The 3,966-nt window shown below is 40.4% G+C and overlaps 1 protein-coding gene across 1 annotated transcript in view; it reads right to left on the minus strand.

Annotated features, from left to right (window-relative positions):
• Positions 1-3,966, minus strand: part of LOC116091509 — a 10,717-nt gene that overhangs the window by 6,200 nt on the left and 551 nt on the right. The gene's annotated exons all lie outside the window — the stretch shown is intronic.

A 3,966-nucleotide genomic window follows, 5' to 3' on the forward strand; every position in this document is an offset into this window, starting at 1 on the left:
AAAAAAAAAAAAGAAAGAAAAGAAAAAGAAAAAAGGAAAAAGAGAAAGAAAAGAAAGAAAGTCAGCCAGTGCTGACCAAGATCACTGTGCCCAGTAGATTTATCCTTTAAAATAAGAGGACAGGCTTGAAGTAAAACAATTGATCATGAGAGGAGATACTAAAGAAGGAAGACTACACACAGAAGATGAAGATCTACAGCATCATGAGAGCTTGGGGAAATTAAAAAGTCACTATGCTGGGTGGCGTGAGCCTTTTATCCCAGCACTTGGGAGGCAGAGGCAGGCGGATTTCTGAGTTGAGAAACCCTGTCTCGAAAAAACCAAACCAAACCAAAACAAAAGTCACTATAAAATAGAAAGACAAAGAGAAATTTGAAAAGGGGGCAAACATTTTTATCTCAGCGAATCCACAAAGCTTAAAAATGAACAAGGAAGAAATCAGTACGTACCTGGAGATGATCCCTCTAAATATAAACGTTAACTCTTCAGAAAATATGCAGTCTGGGGGCTGAGGAGGCGGCTAGCGGGGCAAAATGTCCGCTCAACAAGCACAAACACCTTCGTGTCGATCTCACGACAGCAAATGGCCTGTGCAGTTGCAGGAGTCTGGAACTCCAGCGTCAGAAGGCCGAGTGGCAGAGGCAGGACTGTCCCTGAGGCAATCTGACCAGCAGGTCTAGCCTGAACAGTGAGGTCCATATCCACTCAGAGACTGCCTGAAAACTAGTGTAGAAGGCACTAGGGGAAGACACCTGACGTCATTCTCTAGCCTCCAGAAGCACAGGTATGCATAGGTGAACGCATCCGCATAAAAATGTGTAATCATCAAAAATATGCAGCATTGAGAAAGCTTAAAACAAAACAAAAACAAAAAATTCAACTGCGTCTGGTCTCCAAGACCCTTATCTCACTGTCAAAGATTAAAACAAACAGAATCTAGGAAGAAGCAAGGGCAACCTGTGCTTCTAGCTGAAAAAAAGCTGACTCCGAGATGAAACCCGTAAAAGATGTAAAGAAGGTGACTGCGCCTTAATAAAGAGAATGACTTTTCAAAACCAGGAAACAGTTGTAAACACAGCGAATGTTGGAGTGTATCAACACTGCACTAAGGAATTAAACAAGAGACTTGCTCTTGGAGTAGTTTAGACCAATAGTGAGCCCAGACTTGAGTTCGGCCCTTCTCTCCTTGGGTCCTTCCTCTCCTCTCTGTGTAGGTTCTGAGCTATGGCCTGACTGTCGCCTGTCTGCTGTGGGCACGATGTTTGATTCTTCCTAACAAAGAGCTCTGCTCTGGAATTAATAGCACAGAAATCATGGGATGGGAAAGGAATGAGTAATTCTTTTCTACAGAAGTCTTTAACTGAGTTTTGCAATGGAAGAAGTTACTTTGCCCATAATAGCACTCCGAACTGCATAGAGATGTTATCGACCTATAGCCACATGCCACTTCTAACATTTATGGGATAGTTCTCATATAAGCTTGCTTTTAACCTGTTAGCTGCTTTCAGTATACGATTCCCACAACATACACACATACATTATCCTTTTTCAGGGGGCATGGAACCATACATAGTTTAATATGAAAGCTATGCATTCGGTAGTAAAGGCTGATTATATCGGAAATCCAGGTTTTATTGCTTTCTTAAAGTTAAATCAAACAGGTTAAGTTCACACTAAACAGCAGATTATATATGTAGTATATTACAGTCTATTATAATAAGATGTATCATTAACTTGGTTGCAGCTCAGTTTCTCAAGGCAAGAAGTGTCTTTCTGTAAAAGATATTCCCAAATTGGTGCAATTAATTTCATAGATGAAGAAGTACTGGGCATGAAAGATCAGGAGGACCAGGTATAAGAACAGTGGCTGTCATCAATACCACATTCTCAGTAGTTGATAGAGCATCCAGACAAGGAAATCAACAGAATTCAAAGGAAAACTGAACCAAATATTCTATCCACTAGCCATGAATACACATTTTATCATCAGCCCATAGAAATTTCTCCAAAATATATCACATTTTATGTCACAAATAAGTCTTTTTTAAAAAAAATATTTATTTATTTTTATTTATTTTTTCAGTTTCTCTCATATTTATTTATTTATTATACTTAAATACACTGTAGTTGTTTTCAGACACATCAGAAGAGGGCATCACTGTAGCTGTCTTCAGACACCCTGGAAGAGGGCGTCAGATCTCAATATGGATGGCCATGAGTCACCATGTGGTTGCTGGGATTTGAACTCAGGACCTCTGGAAGAGCAGTCAGTGCTCTTAACCGCTGAGCCATCTCTCCAGCCCCACAAAATAAGTCTTACTAGATTAAAAAAAAACAACAACAACAAAAAAAAAACCTTGCAGGGTTGGAACACTGACTGCTCTTCCAGAGGTCCTGTTCAGTTTCCAGCAACCACATGGTGGCTCACAACCATCTGTAACTCTGTAACGGGATCCAATGTCCTCCAATGGTGTGTCTGAGGACAACTACAGTGTACTCACATACATAAAATAAATAAATAAAGCAATCTTCTTAATAAATAATAATATATAATATATATTAGATCCATTGGTTGAATTATACTTTGAGGCACAATCTGTCCTGAAAATGGAAGTAAACAAAACATATATATGTATATATATATATATATATACACACACATATATATATGTATATGTATATATATATCAATAAATTTGAAAGTCTGAAATGAATGGACACATTGATGGTCAAATAACAGTCCCTTAAGCCAACCTAAAGAGATGAATAACAAGTAATGAGAGTGAAGCAGTAATGAAAGGTCTCCAGCAAAGTAAAGCCAACACTCACTGGATCCATGGTTGAATTCAACCAGATCTTGGAAGAGCCAACATCAGTGCTCTTTAAACTTTGACATATAACCGAAAGGGAGGTAAGGATGCCAGAACATTCCACGAACAGTGTCACCTGGATACCAATGCAGAGTAAGAGAAATAAGACAAACCAAGTTCTCAACAAAATCTTTGCACACCTCATTTGACAACACATGAAAGTGATTATAAGCCATGAGCATGCTGGGCTCTTCCAGCGACAGCAGCCTGGCTAATACAGAGTAGTCATGGCGGTAGGAGAGAACAAACTCCCACAAGTTGTTCTCGGATTTTCACATACTCAGTGTAGCTTTCAGTAGAGTAACAATGTATAAAATCGGAATTCAGAAATCAGTAGCTTTGCTACACATCGATAACGAATGAAAATGAAGTCAAGGATATTATTCCATTTTCAATGGCTTCCACAGATACCTGGGAATCAACTTCCCCAAGTTTTATGAGAACTATGAAAGACTGAAAAAAGACATTTAAGAAAATGCTAGAAGATGGAAAGACTTCTCAGGTGCATGGATCAGTTGGCAGAAATCAGGCTGGTAATGTTAGCACACTGTGCTGTACAGGTTCAATGCAATCCCCATCAGATTTCAGTAGTAATCTTCATAAAACTAAAAGAACTATAAAAATGGAGGTGGAAGCCCAAAGGACACCAAGTAGTAATCACAGTAATCCTTGTGAATCAAGAGCAATGCTGAAGGCATCACAAGCTTTAAAATCCCAATTTTACCACAGAATCATAGTGACAAAAACAGCCTGTGTTGGCACCCAGAGGGGAGAGGGAGAGAGACAAGAGAGGGAGGCAAGATGGGGGAGGAAGGGAAAAGATACAGAGAGAAAGAGAGAGGGGGGGGAGGGGGAGAGGGAGGGAGACAGACAGAGACAGACAGAGAGAGACAGAGAGACAGAGAGAGAGACAGGGAGGGAGGGAGGGAAAAGATAGAGAGAAAGAGAGAGGGAGACAGACAGAGAGACAGAGAGAGAGAGAAAGAGACAGAGAGAGACAGAGAGAGAAAGAGACAGACAGAGAGACAGAGACCGACACAGAGACAGAGAGTGGGACAGAGAGAGAGAGAGGGAGGGAGGGAGGAAGGGAGAGAGA

The sequence above is a fragment of the Mastomys coucha genome, chromosome X, assembly GCF_008632895.1.
Source record: "Mastomys coucha isolate ucsf_1 chromosome X, UCSF_Mcou_1, whole genome shotgun sequence".
NCBI lineage: Eukaryota > Metazoa > Chordata > Mammalia > Rodentia > Muridae > Mastomys > Mastomys coucha.